General features: G+C 42.9%; 1 long non-coding RNA gene across 1 annotated transcript in view; it reads left to right on the plus strand.

The window, feature by feature from the left end:
* LOC119625272 (uncharacterized) overlaps window positions 1-19,573 on the plus strand; it is a 42,352-nt gene extending 22,779 nt beyond the window's left edge. Inside the window, exons 3-4 of the long non-coding RNA XR_005241399.2 lie at window positions 13,797-13,901; window positions 19,296-19,573. This is a non-coding gene — a long non-coding RNA (uncharacterized lncRNA). The remainder of the gene's footprint in view (window positions 1-13,796; window positions 13,902-19,295) is intronic.
* Window positions 19,574-20,432: the final 859 nt, after the last annotated feature.

The raw sequence follows: 20,432 nt of genomic DNA on the forward strand, positions 1-20,432 counted from the left end.
CAGGGGTACCCGGAGGTTTGTCTTAATAATACGGAACATCAAAATGAGGGTAGAAACTGAATAAGGGTGTGTGCATGCTTACACTAATTATTCATAAGTGTATCTATATACTTTTAAATAACTCAAGTTGTTTTTCTTTTCTTGTTCAAATACCATGAAATCCAAAAGCTATGAATTCTCTGAAATATGGACTGATGCTTAGAATGGATATTTCTCTGAAATATGGACCTTCCTGGCTGGGCGCGGTGGCTCACGCCTGTAATCCCAGCACTTTGGGAGGCCGAGGCGGGCGGATCACGAGGTCAGGAGATCCAGACCATCCTGGCTAACACAGTGAAACCCCGTCTCTACTAAAAATACAAAAAATTAGCCGGGCGTGGTGGTGGGCACCTGTAGTCCCAGCTACTGGGAGGCTGAGGCAGGAGAATGGCGGGAACCCAGGAGGCGGAGCTTGCAGTGACCCGAGATCGCGCCACCGCACTCCAGCCTGGGAGACAAAGTGAGACTCCTTCTCAAAAAAAAAAAAAAAAAGGAATGTTACACCTTCTTTTCCCCTTCCAAAGTGTCGTTACTACTTTGCTAGAAGCTGTAGGCACAGGCTTCATAAGTATAATCATATCACTTTTATTCATAACCAAGGAAAATTGAGCTTCTTATTGAGAGAACATGCCCCTAAGAATCCAGCTTCCGCAGAGCGGGTAAGGGGAAGGTTTTCCGCTTAGTCCTAAACTGCTTTGGCAGTGATTGGATTTCAGTGTGAAAAATAGGGGCAGCCTGTTCAGGGTGAGATAGGAGGAAGGGAATGTGGAGCCACTAGGAGCTGAGCAGCCCTGAGACAGCACACATCCCGTGCCTCATTTTCCCATGTACAACCAGGGGTGATTGCAGTATGTGGCATCCAAATGCTGACCACTCTACAGCTTCCACCCTGGGGTCTCAACAACACTGGGGACCTGCGAACAAGACAGAGGTGAGCCTGGTACAAAGCTTCAGCCACACACCTACTCATCTATGCTGTCATATCCACTTGGCCCTAGCCAGAACCACAGGTGACATCATCCCTGGTAAATTAGCATTATTTCCACTATTTTTCGCCTCTGCCTTCCCTCTTGCCTTCTCTTCTAGGAAGTTACGTATCCGAAAGTGGTAATTAATGCAAGTGAGAGATCTGGTCACTGAAACGTGTGTGGCACCTCTCCCCGCTTCTCTTCCTCCTGCTGTAGCTATGTGAGATGTGCCTGCTTCCCCTTTGCCTTCTGCCATGATTGTAAGTTTCCTGAGACCTCCCCAGAAGTAAAAGCCACTATGCTTTCTGTACAGCCTGCAGAACCATAAGCCAATTAAACCTCTCTTCTTTATAAATTACCCAGTCTCAGATCTCTCTCTCTCTCTTCTTTTTTTTTTTTTTTTTTTTTTGAGACAGAGTCTCACTCTGTGGCCTAGTGTGAAGTGCAGTGGCGTGACCTGGGCTCACTACAAGCTCCGCCTCCCAGGTTCACGCCATTCTCCTGCCTCAGCCTCCTGAGTAGCTGGGACTACAGGTGCCTGCCACCACACCCAGCTAATTTTTTGTATTTTTATTAGAGACAGAATTTCACCGTGTTAGCCAGGATGGTCTGGATCTCCTGACCTCATGATCCACCCGCCTCGGCCTCCCAAAGTACTGGGATTACAGGCGTGAGCCACCGCACCTAGCCTAATTTTTGTATTTTTAGTAGAGACGAGGTTTCACCGTGTTAGCTGGGATCAGTCTCAGATATTTCTTTATAGCAATGCAACCATGGACTAATACACATGCGTACTTTCAAAAACTTAAATATATAAAAAGTGTAAGAAAAAAATTAAAAGGAGGGATACTCCCAAAGTAAGATCTTTCCTTATATGTTGATGCACTTTCTTGCAGCCTTTGGTCTAAACAGGCCTCTCAAACATCCCTGGGTCCTGCTTGTACATGGGTGCTCAGAAGGTACCAGCACTATTTGTTCCCCAATTATCCTGGCTCATTTACTCTCACTCTCCTATTCTCCCCAGTTGATTTTGGACATTCACAAGGTGCTCTCACACAGGGGAAGAAGTGACTTTCACGCCAGTCATCTTGTGATTTCTAGGGCACAAGCAACACTCCTCAGCACCACGGCCACTGTCATCCAAGAGGACATCACCCCCTTCACGAAAGAGCCCCTGTAACAGCCCCAAACCTACGAGGGCCAAGCAGAACTGTGCTTTCTTCAGGCCCTACTCAATCATGGCTCAAGTCTACACTTCTTGAGGAAAGGGAAAAAGCGTCCCTTGTCCCAATTTATTTTGAACATTGTCACCTGTCTTTGGAAAAATAGCCTCATAAATTTTACCTTGCACTCCTCCCTCCCCAGTTTCCCCTTCACAGGCCTTGCCAATCACCTAGGCAAGGAGACACTTGGGAGGTTGAGGGGGATGGGGGCAGGGACTCCACCAGCTCCACAGTCAATCTCTTTTCTTCTTCTTTTTAAATATATTCTTAATTGACAAATAATAATTGTATATATTTATAGGGTACAATGTAATGTTTTGATTATATATACATTATGGAATGAATTAATCAAGCTAATTAACATGTCTATCACTTCACATACTTATTTTATTGTTGTGAAACATTTAAAATCTGTTCTTGGCTGGGCACAGTGGCTCATGCCTGTAATTCCAGTACTTTGGGAGGCCAAGGCGGGAGGATCACCTAAACCCAGGAGTTCAAGACCAGCCTGGGCAACACAGTGAAAATTAGCCTCATAAATTCTCTACAAAAGAACACAAAAATTAGCTGGGTGTGGTGCTGTGCACTTGTAGTCCCAAGTACTCAGGAGGCTGAGGTGGGAGGATCGCGTGAGCCCAGGAGGTTGAAGGTGCAGTGAGCCGAGATCACACCACCGCATTCCAGCCTGGGTAACAGAGTGAGACCCTGTCTTCAAAAAAAAAAAAACTTTTAACAATTTTTGAAATGCGCCTTACATTATTAACTATAGTCACCATGCTGTGCAATGGATCTCAAAAGCTTATTCCTTGCTGAAACTTTGTGCCCTTTGACCAGCATCTCCATAGCCACCCATGCCCAGCCCCTGGTGACCACCATTCTACTCTCTACCTCTCTGAGTCTGGCTTTTTCAGATTCCACATATTAAGTGAGACCATGCAGTCTTTCTGTGCCTGGCTTATATCGCTTAACATACTGTCCTCCAGGTTCATCCATGTTGTCACAAATGACACCATTTGTGAATAGTATTCCATGATGTATACATACCACATTTAGTGGTACATCAACATGCATTTAGTTTGTTTTCATATCTTGGCGATCGTGAATGATGCTGCAATGAACATAAGAGTGCAGGTATCTCTTCAACATATTGATTTCACCGTCTCTGGATACGTACCCAGCAGTGGGACTGGACAGCCAATCTTGGTGTAGTCTTAAACCAGGCTGTGCATGTGAACGTGTGTGTGTATGTTTATGTGTGTGCACGCATGTGCCTGTATGTTTGTACACATTACATAATTGTAAACTTGCCATCAGCACAATTTTATGTTACTTTTGCTTCTTGTCACTTAAGAATATATTATGAATATCTTTACGTGTTAAATTTTAGGAAGCCTCTTACATTGCTGCACATATATGATTTGCTTCTCCTTACTGGGCATTTGAGTACCTTGCATATTTTTCCATTTCAAATGATCTTGCAGGGAATGTCTTTTGATATCAACCTTTGTTATTTGCCTTGGAGTGAAATTACTGGGTCAGATGGCATTTACATTTTAAGCCCTAACTCTGCTTGTAGAATAAAAGGCATGAGCATAATAGAGAATTTCCAAAAGCAAAGCAAGTGCAATTGTCCACTGTGGCCTGGGGACCGTCACCCTGGAACCACAGCAGGTGGGTGGCTGTCTGCTACACTTATCCACCTAGGTGCATATATATGAGATACATATATATATATATATGTATCTCAGACATATTTTTGTTAGAAACAGCCCCGTAGCTTTAGCCTGCAGCTCCTCCCTCTTCCCCCAGACATTTCTCTTAAGAGTGGTGGGAATACATTCTATGAAGCCGCTGTTAGGCGAGACAGCTCCCAGCAATGCCGGCCATCAAGTGATTCCGAAAGGAGCCATGAGGGGCTGTATGGGTGAATGCTTAGCTTTGCAACAGTGCACAGCAGACCACCAGTCTATTATCCACCAAACCTTGGGATTCAGCTGAGGATGTATTCAGTTGCTGAAAATGTCACAGCAGCCACTCGCTGCTAGCTTTTAGGCAAGAAAATGTGCATTCTTTCAGAAATTCAGGGAAAGCCGTTGTCTCTATGAAACAGAAAGTCCAAAGCAATTGCGCAGCTGCACGATGTTCAGCACATTACGTGGATTCTTCTCACATCTGCCTCTTCCTTAAGACGTGTAAAAATGAGTATGCGATTCTAAATTTGGAAACTTACCTTATTGTATGCACCAGGGACTCAGCAGAAACTTTTTATATCATATTCAAGAATATCAAGTGGTACCAGGACACTGATTTGGCTAGCATAAATGTTACAATTGCTAAATACATGGAGTCAGACTACCAAAAGATTCATTTGTTTCAATCAATAAATATTCATTGAACACTGAGTCTCTGTGAGACCCTGTGCCAGAACCAGGGAATGCAGTAGAGAAAGACCAGCCTGGTTCTGCCCCAGGCATTAAGCTTCCCACCATGTACACTGGGGCACTTCATCAACAGCAGGGTTATGGCCCGCCTTGGTCATGAGCATAAAGACCATTGCTATTAATCTTTGTAGTAAAGCCCTGCAGAGATGGGAGTGGGAGCCCATCTCTTCTCTAACATTCCAACTCACATCTCTACATTGCCCTGACAGTGAGCTGTCAACTTGCCCTTGTACTGTCCTGTCTCATGTTTCCCTTTGATCTAAAATGCCAATCTGTGCCTCTTCTATTGGCATACATCATACAGCCAATCCTTCCATGCCTCGACTGCCTATAACACTTTTAATGGAGGGTCTTGCCCAAGGCTCCAAGCAGAAACAGCCATGGTCTCCTTTGTTGTGCATTGTGCATGCCTCTGTGATGGTGTTACTATGCCAGGACCTCTAGACTATAATGCTACACGTATTAATCTATTAATAGCTCCTTCTCCAGACGTGAGCTACTTGGGGACTGGGACATGTAGGACTTATGGGTTTAATAAATGAATGAATAAGTGAATGCAAAGCTGATACATACAGATTTTAGCCACAAAGAAAAATTTCCCCAGCCATTATTAATAGAATATGAGCTTTGAGTTGTTTTTCCAGCCTTAACAACAGCAGGGCTGAGTGCGGTAGCTCACATCTGTAGTCCCAGCACTTTGGGAGGCCGAGGTGGAGGGATCACATGAGGTGAGGAGCTCGAGATCAGCCTGGCCAACAACAGTGAAACCCCATCTCTACTAAAAATACAAAAATTAGCTGGATGTGGTGGCAGGTGTCTGTAATCCCAGCTACTTGGGAGGCTGAGGCAGGAGAATTGTTCGAACCTGGGAGGTGGAGGTTGCAGTGAGCCAGGATTGCGCCATTGCACTCCAGCCTGGGTAACAGAGTGAGACTCTACCTCAAAAAAAAAAAAAAAGAACAGCAGGATTGGGATGTAGGATGGCTGGAGGCAGAGGCATAACCTATGTCCATGAAGCTGAGAAGGACCAGTGGCTTGTAAAGAGCTTAGATCCATAACCCTGGACTCACTGCCCCTTGACTGTTGACAGATAGGACCCAGAAAAGTAGTGCCACAAAGCACGAGACAGAAAATCAACCATTGTCCCAATTCTATAAAAATAGACTCATTCAGTGTAACCGTGGGAGACTTGGTGGAGCTTGACCAAAACCCCAGTTTCACAGCCTGTGGCAGGTGGAAGCCCTCGCCATGATGCCTGGGTCTCCATAGCTTCACTCCTCTCCCTTCTGTGCTCCTGCCACCTCGTGGGCTGTCACTAGTGGATGCTGAGTCACAGAACTCTCCCCTTCAGTAGGATTCACAGGAAATCCATTCACATCAAACATTTTGTGCTTTTTGTTAAACTCGCACTGAAGATTTTGTTTGTCAAAGAAATAGTCATATCACTCACTGCACAAATATACTCGCACCAGTTTGCCTGTGTTGACGCTGCTTCCTTCTATTTTCTGACTCCTTTCCTTCTAGTACAGCCAAAATATTCCCCACTTGATTCAGGCCTTGTAGTTTAGTCCATACCCAGTTCCTTTAAGAAATTAGCTTCTACCTCCACTCACCGCATCAATGAAATCCCTCTGAATAAATACAGGGCTCTCTCATTAAGGACTTCTGGTGATTTTGACTTTCTCTCTCCCACTTCATCAAGTAGTTGTTAGAATTTACTGTTTGCCTCCCCCAACCTCCCAATCCACAGGACTCTTCTTTAGATATTAGCGTAAATCAGCATGATTTTTGGGGGAAAAAAATCGTATTTCCATGTTTACAAGGTCACTGCTTTCTGAGCAAAAGGTGCTGGCAACCTGGGTTAAAGGACGTTTGAATGGCAACAAACCTTGGAAGTTAGACAGTAACTTCTGGAGGGATTGGCAGCAGCGCCTCCCCTAGCGATGGGTGTTTATATTCCAATGGTTGATGGACCTAGAGACCTTCTCCTTCTCTCCCCAGAGAGCCTTTGTTTACATTTCAGAGCAAAAGCTCTTTCTCTTTCTCGACCTGGGGTGAGAAGAAGAAAAGCAGCTATGTCAGCAGCTTTTAGGTAAGCTCCAGAATTTATAATCTCGGAGCTCCTCTCCAGTGGCCCAAATTCCTACATCTGGATCTTGGTTTGTCACCGAGGGAGATGGATGCACGGGAATGGCACAATGATGGCTGTGAGCAATTAAAAATCTGTCACTGATCTAGAAACCTGGCATTTCCTAACAGAACGAACAAGCAAATAAGTAAAGTTATACAAGTAAAAGTTATAAAATACATCTCTCAACATGAACTTTTTTTTTTTGAGATGGAATCTTGCTCTGTTGCCCAGGCTGGAGGGCAGTGGCGCGATCTCGGCTCACTGCAAGCTCCGCATCGCAGGTTCACACCATTCTCCTGCCTCAACCTCCTGAGCAGCTGAGACTACAGGCGCCGGCCACCAGGCCCGGCTAATTTTTTGTATTTTTAGTAGAGACGGGGTCTCCATCTCCTGACCTCATGATCCACCCACCTTGGCCTCCCAAAGTGCTGGGATTACAGGCGTGAGCCACTGCACCAGGCCTGTTATTTCTTAGATAAATAGATTGGAACGAAGTAGAGGACTGTGTAAAGAAAAATGCAGGGAAGAAATTATTAACATCTCTGTGAATATATTTCATGGTGACGTGTCATGTATTTCATCAAACCTAAGATAGCAAACATTATAGGATGCACTATTATTTTGTGCACCACTACAAAAGAAAGGAAAAGGCTGCCGATTAAACCATAATGCGATGACTTCTAGTACCTTAGAACTTTTATTTTATTGAAAGAATTATTTTAGATTAAGATATAGATAAATCTGTCATATAAGTGACATAATTTAAGGTATTCCTAAAGCTTTTTTACATTTAAAGTCTGACACTTAAGGATTTCTTTTCAAATTTCAAGTGAACATCAGTGTCATTGATGTTCACGTTGCTGACACAGCATGGTTTTTAACGCTGGGAGTGATTACAATTACACCTCACAAATGAGTCCTCAATGGCAATAATATCCTAATTGTTGTTGGGCCAACAGAGACTGTAGGAAGCTGTCAAATGTAGTATGCGTCCCAATTTCAAAGATATTGGAATGTGAAAAAATATGTCTTTTGAATAATTAAAAATATGGTATATGAGATAGACTTTTTGACCTTAAAAAGAAGGAAAGGGGAGAAGACCCAGAAGTAGCAGTTGATTGAAGTTATTTTAATAAAAATGTAAAGAAAAACATGTCTCTTAATCACCATTCATGATCACAATAAACAATTTTTAAGGTGACTTCAGTCAATTTCTGAATTTCCCTTTCAAAATTCCCGGTAAATGATTAACAATGAAAAGCCTTAGGCATATGAAAAATACATGGGCTGAAAAACAGGAACAGTACATATCTGTGAACCTAGAGACCTCTCGACTTTGAGGATTGATGTGAAAGACAGTACAGATGATCCTAGGTATGAGGGGATTCATCCAGATAAACCCATCGTAAGCTAAAAATATCCTAAGTCAAAAACTCACTTAACACACCTAACCTAACAACGAACACTATGGCTTCACCCAACCTCCCTTAAACGTGCTCAGGATGCTTATATTAGCTGACTGACAGTAGGGCAAAATCATCTCACACAAAGCCTATTTTACAATAAAGTATTGAATATTTTATGTAATTTATTGAATACTGTACTGAAAGTGAAAAGTAGAATACTTGTATGGGTTTCTACCAAACGTGTAACACCACAGTAAAGCTGAAAAATCATTCAGCCAAACCCTCATTAAGTTGGGGACTGTCTATATGGATAGAAGTGGGTTGGAGGTATCCCGCTCTGATTCCACACATGTGAGAGTGCAGCCCTCCTGGACAGTACTGGACAAGATATACTCAAATCTGCAAAGACAGAGTGGCAGGAGCTGAGCACGAGGGTAAGATGGTGTCTGATCAACAGGAACGACCTACTGACCACAGCAAGGGCTCCAGGGTCGTCACACCAAGCAGGCTGGTGTTGGCTCCCAGGATCCCTGAGGCGGAAGTGGTGATGCTCCAGTGAGTGGAGCCTGCACCCCACACAGGGAAAAGAAACTTCTCTGGGGAGCCCAGTTCTACCCTTTGTGGCCTAGGACCTGACACACTGACTCTGTCTGATGCAGTCACCAATGGGTCTCCAGAGCCCACTCAGAAACTGGCACACAGCAGGTACTCGGGGGTTGGCTGGATTCATTCATTTTACACATATTTGAGAGCCCAAAAAGGAACAAACGGTGGTTGAATCACCGGGCGTATGGGAATAAACCAATGTCAGAGTCTCCAAGAAGGTTTACATTCTCATAGAGGCCATAAAGAGATCAATACAGCCCAAGGCAGGAGGAGATGAGCCCAGAAAGGACAGGAAAGCATGTAAAGGAGGCAGGGCTTGGGGGAGAGGGGAGCGTGGCTGCCGCTGAAGTCAAATGGTGGGAATGAGGCTCACAGAAGTTGCTGGGGCAGCAGAGAAATGAATAAAACAATGGAATGAGTCCCATAGACACTTGAGGGAACAGCATTGCAGAAAGAGGGAAGAGCAAGGCCAACCCTCTGAAAAAATAAGCAAATGGATGCAACAGTGAATCTATAGGACTAACCTCCCTATCCTTCCAAACCCAAGCTTCCCGACTTCTATTTCACCTGAGACTAAAGATTTGCCCACATCATCTCTGAAAGAAATATCCTCAAGTTCTCATTCTGAGCAAACAGCACCCTCCCTGGCTAAGAATGATGGGCGGGTGGGGGCGGGTGGAGGGTGAGGACGAAGTATAAAAGATGTATAAAAAGATGAAGGATGTATAAAAAGATGAAGGAGTTCAAGAGAAGGGCACGATTATGGTGAATTAGAACCGATGTCCCCTAAGAAGTGGACTTGCTCCAAGGAGCGGGAGAGAATTATTTCCAAAGCATTTTTCTTCATACACAGTTTTTACTTTCAACGTGATGAGAGAGACAAGGCAGTTCTAGAGAAAGAACATCATCCTGAGGTCAGCGAAAATTGCTTTCGGTAGAAAAGCTATTACCAAATTTTAAAACACAATAAAAGAGTTTAATAAGGTGCCTAGCTACAAAATAAATCTATAAAAATCAATAGCTTTGTTTTACACCAATAATAACCTGACACAAAATGTAAGGGGAGGAAAATTCCATACACCATCACGATGGTAAATATGAAATACACAGGACAATCTTCACAAGGCATGTCAACGTCCTAGATGAACACTTCAAAATGTACTTGCAGAGAGAAGACATCATGTTCATTAAAGGGAACAATTGAGATTGTGGTTTTCATTTTCCCTGTTGTAATTTTCATTACCTTTGTATTAATTTGCTCTGATGTCTGTATTCCCCACTATGCTGTAAACTTAATGATGGCAAAGACTCGGTTCCATTCTTTGCTGGGTACATATCCAAGTACATAGCCAAGTCTTGGGACACAGGAGGTGTTCAATACACATTAGTAGGATTTATGAGTGAAGATGGAGATGATCACAAAACTAAGTTGTCTTCAAGTGACCTCCAGAAAAATCCAGGATTCTGCCCTGAATCAAAAGAATGGTTTCAAAACATAGTGATTCTCGGGCAATCAGGAATTTAATTCTGCCAACAGAATATTCCTGGAGCCTCAGCAAAGAGTATACATCCCAACACATTGAGGCATAGTAAAAGTGAAAAGGATGCTTCCGAGAAAATTATCATCTTGTGAAGCAGCAATAGCCAGGAGGCTCCTCTGACTTTTCCCAGCAGTCCTGGGGGTCAGAGAGGCTCCTTGAAATGTTCCAGAGACTTCTGGGAGAGCAGTAATTCCTCCAGAACTTCCAACATTGATTACATTGACAATATCATAGAAGGAAATGCTTGTTTGAAACCAAACCTAACCTGATAGCTGCAGCCCTTTGGCCTTTATAGAGGTGGAAATCAGAGAGCATAATCCACAGAGAGGTGAAACTCAGTTTCCATTCCACTTCTTCTTCTTGACACTGGGAAGGAAAGGAGAAGGAGCTACCCTTGAAATGGATACCCCACGGTTTAGCAGAAGACATTGATGAGTTTTCAGTCTGCAAGAAGAGGTCTAGAACCCAGTACTGGGGGCAAAAAACAGAGAGCACATAATCCTTCTGCATACGGAAAGGATTTGCTTTGAGGAAGGAGATGCCATGAGCAGAACAGGAAGCCAGAGAACAAACAAAATGGCAACAGAACCCTGGAGCCCATGCTGGTGAGAATTGTCAAGGGATTGTCAGAAGAAGAAGTCCCAGTGCTCAGTTAAGTTAGGTTCATAAACAGATAGTTATATGAATTGAAGAAAAGGAGCCAAGTTCCACGTGTAGATTGGTACAAAGACTAGGAATTGGCTGTGAGAGGGAAGAGTTCAGCGAGGCTTTGAGTTCTGCCAGGAGGCAAACTCGGCTGGCAACAATCACAGGGAGATTGGCGGGAGGTAGGGAGGGCTGAGGGGGCAGGTGGATTACTTGGTGAAACTTGCAAGGAAGGGCCAAGACGGCTCGTCTGAGCCAAGGCCACCCTACCGGCAAGTCCCTGTTAGCCACACAGAAGGGGACAGTCTTGCTATTCCTTGCAGGACAAATCACCCTTGGAGAGCTACAGCCTGAGACGTTTACAACCTAGAGCTTCTCTGTAAGTTATCAGGAGACAAGTGAGAGTACAAATACAGCAGATGAAGGCTGATGGAAAGAATTTGGGGGATTTGGGCTAAAAAGAGAAGTCCATGGGGGAACAAAATGGTCATCTTCAAAACATGGATGGAGTGTACTTATTATTGTTATGATTCTGGAGGGCAAATCGGGGTTAAAAGGTGCAAGTGGGAGGCCAGGCACAGTGGTTCAAACCTGTAATCCCAGCACTTTCGGAGGCTGAGGCAGGCAGATCAACTTGAAGTTTGAGACCAGCCTAGCCAACATGATGAAACCCTGGCTCTACTAAAAAGTACAAAATTTAAAATTAGCTGGACACGGTGGTGGGCACCTGTAATCCCAGCTACTTGGGAGGCCGAGGCAGGAGAATCACTTGAACCTGGGAGGTAGAGGTTGCGGTGAGACAAGATTGCAATACTCCATTCCAGCCTGGGGGGCAGTGAAAGACTCCATCTCAAGAAAATAAAAATAAAAAAAATAAAAGTGGAACTAGCAGGAAGAAATAACTTGCCTCAATGCAAGGAAAATATTTCTGGCAATTCAAGAAGACAGAATGAGGGTGCCTTTCCGTGCACATCGGTTCCTCTCTCACTGGGTAAGGTGGGTCCACAGGGCAGAGGAGGCAAGAGCCCGGCTCCAGGGTCTGAGGAGGGGCGTGGGGAATCTCTGGGGCAAGAGGAGGTGCTTCCCCGGGATCTCTTGATAGAATTTGTCAAGGGTCCCAGCATGAACAGCAGCCCCAAGTGCCTCTGTGGGAAGTGGGAAGTGGGAAGTGGGAAGTGGGAAGTGGGAAGTGGGAAGCGGAGCTCCTCACAGACAGAACGCAGCTCCTCACCGCTTTGGGGAGCATTTCTGGGGTAAGAACAGACACTCTTGAGCAAACTCGGGGACAGTCAGACAAGGCCCTTACTGACCGTCAGGTGGGCTCTTCCCAGGGGAAGAGGTGGCCAGAGCATCTGCTTTCCAGAGTCACTGACTTCATGTCACAGAATGGAGGAACCATGGGGTGCTCCCCTATTTAGAACGGCTCTCCGAGCTCTCAGCCCTGCCTAAGGGGCATTTGTGCTGAGAGCCCATAGGATTGGCTGGAAGGGTGTGGGAGCAAAAAGCCTGAGTGCACCACTAGAGAGATGCAAAGGGACGGGACGTATCGTGACTGTCTTGGGAAAGGTCTTCTCCCTTCCTGTGCAGCAAGGGCCCAGGGAAGTGGCGTCTAAATCAGTGACTGTGTTGACGGCGATTACAATGAGAGAATCGGCATCGGCCACCATGCTCAGAGGCTCAAGGCAGCCCCCATTGCTCACAGTGGTCCCCCAGGTGCTGCTGACTAACCTGGTGCCACTGCAGTCAGCACAGGATCAGGAGCAGGAAGCCCTGAGTCTCCAATTTCAGAGAGCAGTTTTCATGGTCACGGGCAGCACTAGAGCGACGCAGCCTGGGCCTAAAGAAGAAATCGACTCTGGAGGGAGCAAGGGCTCCCAAATATCTCTGAGGACACCCTCTGGACGCTGTTGCTTTGGTCTTTTGGTGTTGCTAATGCCCTTGGCTTTATTTTCCCCTCCCCTGCAGCATGTAGATTAATGCAAATTCCCTGCATTTCCCATAACCCCGCCCCCAAAGCTGGGTTACATAACTTCTGAGCCTCCTAAAGTGCTCCAAGCATTGTGCTTCAGGATGAAACCAGCTTTCCAACGTTCCAAGGCAAGAAGCATTGACCAGCTAAATAGGATTTGGAAGTTGCAAAGAGCAGGCCGGGTAACACATTTAGAGCAGTGTTAGAGCAGTGCCGTAGACAATTTTCTGGATCCTTGGATACAATAGCACAGGAAAATGTGGTTTATGTGGTCAAGCGTTGCTTATATGGGTTTAAAAAGAATATTGGCTTAAAATTGGCTGGCTCACATAAAGAGGAATTCTATAGCAAAAATATCTCATCAACATGAGGCTGACTTGAGGCTCTTTTAACATGATTGAGTTAAAAGATTTCAAAAGAAAAGAAATGAACAATGTAATTTGCTCTTATTGCTCCTACTATTATACTTAAAGTGACATGTTTATTTCTATTTTAATAAAAGATAGAAGCTAAAAATTCTCTTAAGTGTGAAACAGCTGGGTTTAGAGAGGGTTTGATTAATTAAGCCAGTAAATGCCTCACAAAAACACTCTACCATTTGGCTGAAAGATAGTCTCTGCTCGGGAGAGGGCTGAGGCTGCAATCACGAAAAACACTATTTTGCTGAAAACAGAGCACGTCGGTGGAGAGCAGATTGAATCCCATAATCAAATTTGTCATTTTAAAGTAGGCTAGATTTCTCTCTTAGTACAGGCATTAATTGAATACAAGACAGCCATCACACTGTGTTTTCAATCTATAGTAAAAATAATCTTCATTTCCCCAAGGCCCGCAGCTTTCATAAGAAGGCAGGAGTTTCTGGAGAAGAGCATTGTGTTCCTCAGTCTGTAGACCCCGAGACACTGATTCACGGCAAGACTCACCGTGACAAGGTTTGTATTCCTCAAAACCAGAGATAAGCCAAGATTTTGCAAGGGACAAAAATCAACTCTAACTTAAGTGGAAAAGAAAAATTATTAGCTTATGGAGCTAAAGAACAGAGTGAAGACAGCAATAGCTACACTGCATTCAAACGACGTCCCTCTCTGTCACACACACACACAGCACACACATGCACACACAAACACACTCTCTCTCTGGGTTGGCCTAATCCCTCTGGCCAGCTGTCCCTATAAGTCTATCATACACCGTAGAGCACGCTATTCTACAGCCTTACTATCTCGCCCAAACAAGACAGACTTCTCCCAGTTTTTAAAATCCAGGGAAGGACTCTATTCAGGCAGCTGAGGTCACAAGTCCGTGACTGGATCAACCAGCAAGGCCAGGTGGACGGGTACCCTAATTGACTGCCCCACCAGAACAATATGTTTCAGGTGGGAGAAAGAGAAGTCCTCTAAAAAAGGGGATGCAATCTTCTGAGAAGACAAAACATTACTACTCCATGCTAACAAAGTTCCGATTCTGCCTTGTTTCCCAGAGCACAGACACAAAAGGCACAGGGAACCAAGGTGATCTACTTCTGACCTGTGCTGTCCAATATGGTGGCCACCAGCCATGTGTCTGTGAGCTCTTGAAATGTGCGTGAGATGTGCTGTAATGCAAAATATACCCTGAATTTTGAAGACATACTAAAAAAAGAAAAAGAGTGGCAACATGGTGAAACCTCGTCTCTACGAAAAAACACAAAAATTAGCTGGATGTGGTGGTACGCACCTGTAATCCCAGCTACTCAGGAGGCAGAGGCAGGATAATCACTTGAAACCTGGACGCAGAGGTTACAATGAGCCAAGATCGTGCCACCGCACTCCAGCCTGGGTGATAGAGTGAGACTCCATCAAAAACCAAAAAAAAAATCTCATGAGTAATGGTTTATATTAATTACATATTGAAATAATATTTTGGATCTATCACATTAAATAAGATATATTATTCAAAATTTTTACTTCTTTAGTGTGGCTATTAGAACTTTTATAATTACATCGGTTATTACATTAGGTGACTTGTATTCTATTTCTTTGGGGCTGGCTGCCTTAGAAATTGGGGGTCACAAAGGCCTTGGGTCCTGCCTTACCCAATTGAGCCAAGTGCATCTAGCAAGCACTAGCTATATGAAAAGGAAAGTAGGATGGAATTAACTTCCATTTTTACACAGCATGTGATTAGGGTGCTCAGTGTGTCTGGTTAGATGACATCAACGTTTTTTCTTTGTACTTGCCAGAGTCCCTGCTTTGGTATCTCCCAGCCATGCCCTTAAGAGATTTCTATCAAAGATCATCATCCAGTTCTTTCAGGAGGCAGCAAGCAATAACCGATGCACACAGTTATAAATCTTTGTCTGGGTACCAAAGCCATACATAAATCCATAAGCTATCCCATCTTCCCATCATCCCATGAAGCAGGTGGAGCAGGCTGAAGAGTGATTCAGGGTAAAATGTACACTTTGTCAATGTCATTGTGTCACAAGGAGTCCAGGTCCTAGACGCAGCTACCTCCAGTCTGCAGCCTCTCTCCATGCCCTAGCAGTCTCATGAATCTGAACAGCTTTCCTGTCTGATGTTAGCTTATTTTCTAGTGTGACCCGTTTTTCTGCAAAAAGCCAATTTAGTGTGGTAAAGGGAAGAAAGGTCTGAGTTGGAAAATTCATTGCCTTCCACTCAGAAAGCTTTCAATGGGAAACAAATTTAGACAGGACAGTCTTGCTTCTCTGTATATGGAAAGCACAAAGGACTTTGTATATTTCATCAGCTTCCCCTCCCAGCATCCCGGAGAGGAGGAAAGCAAGTCTCTGCATCTGGCTGACAGGAGGATTTAGAGATGTCTATTTTAGTCAAGGCCTGCCCCTAAAAGCTTGTGACCTAAAAGAAGCCCTCCAACCTTCTTACCTCCTGGGCTCTGTCTCAGTTATAAAACAAGGCATCCAAGGACACTTAAGAAAATATTTCCAAATGCAAACTACAGGGTGCCCTGCTTCAATCTCTCCAAGAGCTGCCCATGCCAATGAAGTGCAGAGGTTTGCCGTGGCCTCTAAGAACCCACAGAATCTGACCACAGCCTGGGCCTCCAGCTCTTCTCCTGCTGCCTCCTTCACCTCTCACAGCTCTTCAGCCACATAAGCCCTGCCCTGCTTTAAGGAGAGGCAGCTGGTCCTGCCGTGGGGCCTTTCCTGGGGCAGTGTCCTCTGTCTGGAATGCTCATCCCAATAATCCTCGCCTCCGCCTCCTTAGAAGGATCTTCCTAGATCAGTCTGAGCAGTTTTCCATTTCATGCATCTAAGGAGTCAGAAGTTGTAGTTCAGGGCCATCTAGTTAACCAAGACTGGAGAGGTCAAGAGCCCAGAGAAAAGTCAAGCAGAGGCCGGGCGCGGTGGCTCAAGCCTGTAATCCCAGCACTTTGGGAGGCCAAGGCGGGCGGATCACGAGGTCAGGAGATCGAGACCATCCTGGCTAACATAGTGAAACGGCCATCTCTACTAAAAATATAATTAGCCAGGCGTGGTGGCGGGCACCTGTAGTCCCAGCTACTCGGGAGGCTGAGGCAGGAGAATGGCTCGAACCCGGGAGGTGAAGGTTGCAGTGAGCCAAGATCAGGCCATAGCACTCCAGCCTGGGCCACAGAGAGAAACTCCATCTCAAAAAGAAAGAAAGAAAGAAAATGTCAAGCAGAAAGGAGCTAGTCTAGCAGTCTCAGCCCCTTCCCCGCAGGTACCTCAGCCTATTTGTAAAAGGCATGAACCTAGAGAAGCAGAAAAAAAACAGCTATAAAAAGCCTGAGGAGTCACACAGGGCTTCTGGCACCATCACAGCACTGGAGAAATTCTTAAAAATGGAATTCAGGGTCTGACAAGGAAGAGCTGTCCTGATAACAGCCAGGCACTTAGATGGGGGCCCTGAAGAACCTTGTCCTAATGCGGCGTTTCTCAAAGTGAGATCCATGGATCCCTGGGGGTTCCAGACACTCTTCCAGGACATTCAGGAGCTCAGACTATTTCCATAATATCCCTTGCCTTTCTCACTGAATTGACATTTGCCCTAATGATGCAAAAGTGATAGTAGATGCCTCACCCCAAATTAAGGCAATGTCTCCAAAGTCATAGGAGTCACTGTATTCACCACCACCAGGCACTCACAGAAAAGGAACAAACAAGTAAAGTTAGTTTCCCCTAAGAATACCCTTGATGTTGCAGTAAAAATGATTAATTTTATTAAATCTTGACCTTTCAGCAAACATCGTTCTAATATGCTCTGTGATAAAATGAAGTACCTCTGATGAAAAATGAAATGTGATGGTCGCCTCTGGGAAAAGGAATCGTGTGATTTTTTTTTTTTTTTTTTTTTTTTGAGTTGCTAGCTGCATTAGCCTCTTTTCATGGAATGACAATATTCCTTGAAGGAACAAGTAATAGATAAATAGATTTATCTATATACTATCTATTTATCTACCTATAGACAATACCCATAGGTAGATAGATCTATCTACCAACTGAAAGATAAATTATGGTTAGGCTTTATTTGAAAGACATTCTAAAAAATGTACAAAGTGAACCTGTCTCTTAAAGGAAAAAAATACTGAAGTATAGCATATAAAATTTGAATTTCAGTGAAAATTAGAATTTTGGAAAAATTGAATCTGTCACCAGGAACTTGGTAGCATCCCAGCAGCAAAAGTCTTCCCTGATAGGACTGATGATGATATTAATGAATACACTGTTTTGATTTTGTATAATAAGATGTGTCAACACTTACAAGATTTGTATAAGTCAACGACAAATATTTTTTGAATGACCAATGAATGATGTTATAAAATCATGCATCCATAAAAGTTTCATTCAAAGAGCAAGAGAGAATAATGGCTTTCCAAGTAATAGAGTACGAAAAATTTCTTAATATCGTTTCAGATTTCACGTTGCGACCAATCTTTAAGAAACGACCACTTGTGGACTTTTGTTGTAGTATTAAAGAATAACCACAGTCTTCTGAAAAGGATATTGAAATACTCCACCCTTTTCCAATTACATATTGTGTGGAGCTGGATCTTCCTTACATGCCTTAATCAGAACAACGGATTGAAACAGATTGAACACAGAAGCAGATATGAGAATCTGTCTCTCATTAAGCCAGAAATCAGAGAGATTTGAAAAAATGCAAAACAATGTTACTCTTATGACTAAATTTTTTTTGTTTTTGAAGACAGAGATTTTTTCATGAAATATATTATTTAGACTAACATGGACTAGGTTTATGATTATTGATTATTTTGATTACTATTTATAATTATTGATCATTCTGAGTAAATAATGAGTAATAATACTTTGAGTAATATTTGAGTAACAATATTTTGAGTAATAATATTTGAGTAATATTTTGAGTAAATAATTATTGATTATTTTCAGTAAATAATAAGCAAATGTAAAACTTGCTCAGTGTTTCATATGGCAAATATGAATATATGTAACCCATGTTAACAGAAGCTCTTTGGGTATCCCAGTAATTTTTAAGAGTATAAAGGAATCCTGAGACCAAAAGGTTTCAAAATTACTTATCTGGAACAATTGTCAAAATTGGCCATATGCCAGGTCTTAAGGAAAGTCATGACAAATCTCAGTTTTGAAATTAGTCAGAATGTGTTCTCTCATCACAGTGTAATGAAGTTTGACACCAATAAAAATACTTTAGAAATCCCCAATATTTAGAAATTAATCCATTCACTTTTCAATGTTCTATATCAAGAAGATATTCCAATAGAATTTAGAAAATATTTTCAAGTAAATTACAATAAAAAATGACATGTCAAAATTCATAGTATCTAAATAAAGGTGTACTTAGAGAAAAACTTATAGCATTAAATGTGTGTATTAGAAGAGAAGCTGAAAATAAGTGATCTAAATATCTATTTAGAAGAAGTAAGAACAACAAAAGCAAATTAAGTCCAAGAAAGCAGGAGGGGGAATAATAAGGTCAGAAATAATGGCTTAAAACACAAATATTCAATGGAGAATCAGCATAAAAGTTCGTTCTTCTTTGAAAAAATCTAAAAAGTTAATAAATACTTAAATCACGCATCAAGAAAATTGGAGAAGACATAAATTATCAAAATAAAAAATAAAAGGTGTCATTAAATAAATTTTAAGATGATATGAGAAAAGTATAAAGTTTAGAAAATCATAACTTACCAAAACTGAGAGAAATAGAAAACACGAATAGTTCTATACCTATTAAAAAATTGAATCTCTAAGTCAAAATCTCCCTATAAGGAAAACTCCAGACTTGAATTCATTCAAATATTTTAAGAGGAAATGACATTAATCTTAAACATTTTCTTTTTCATAGAATATAAACATCTCTTCATTTGATGAGGAAGAAAAGCTTTGATGAAGAAACTTGACAAGAACTTTACAAGGAAGAAAAATTACCAACCAATTTCTCCTATCAACGTAGACGAAGAATTCTAAACAAAATGTGAGCACATTGAATTCCATTTTATGTAAATAGGATAAAACATTATGACAAAATCACATTTATTGAACAATGCAAGATTGGTTTGCTATTCAAAAATCAATGAAATATGAATACATATGTAGAGAGACTAAATGTTAAGAAACTCGTGATTCCAGTCCAACATGTGAAGAGCTTGGAAATCTTCATATTAAAAAAAAAAAACTGAACAAACTGAAAATCAGTGGTTCTTCATCCATCAGAGAATTGAGGTCCCAAGGCAATCTGCTGCCTTGAAAATGAAAGAAGCAGACAGACAGATATAGAGAATTTCAGCTTAAAAGGAGCAGAAGGTCTTAGCTGGACAAGTTCAAGTTTAAAACTCCAGGAGGGGCCAGTCTTGGAGACGCCACACAGCTGGGAATTTCACCTCCAGAAGCCCTACTGTTACCCGAAAGGGGTCCCAAGCAGACCCCCAGAGAGGGTTCTTAGATCTTGTGCAACAAAGAATTCCAGGCAAGTCCATAAAGTGAAAACAAGTTTGTTAGAAAAGTAAAGAAACAAAAGAATGGCTACTCCATAGGCAGAGCAGACCCAAAGGCTGCTGGTTGCTCATTTTTATGGTTATTTATTGATTATATGCTAAACAAGTGGTAGATTATTCATGCCTTTCCTTTTTAGACCATACAGGGTAACTTCCTGACATAGCCACGGCATTTGTAAACTGTCGTGGTGCTGGTGGGAGTGTAGCAGTGAGGATGACCAGGTCACTCTCATCGCAATCTTGGTTTCGATGGGTTTGGGCTGGCTTCTTTACTGCAACCTGTCTTATTGGCAAGGTTGTGATGACCTGTATTTTGTGCCTACCTCCTATCTCATTCTGTGACTCAGAATGTCTGTCTGGGAATGCAGCCCAGTAGGCCTCAGCCTTATTTTACCCAGCCCCTATTCAAGATGGAGTTACTCTGGTTCAAACACGCCTCTGACACTGCCAACTACTCACTGTGAAAGTCCCTCATACTCCTCACCCGG

The sequence above is a fragment of the Chlorocebus sabaeus genome, chromosome 10 (assembly GCF_047675955.1).
Source record: "Chlorocebus sabaeus isolate Y175 chromosome 10, mChlSab1.0.hap1, whole genome shotgun sequence".
Classification (NCBI taxonomy): Eukaryota; Metazoa; Chordata; class Mammalia; order Primates; family Cercopithecidae; genus Chlorocebus; species Chlorocebus sabaeus.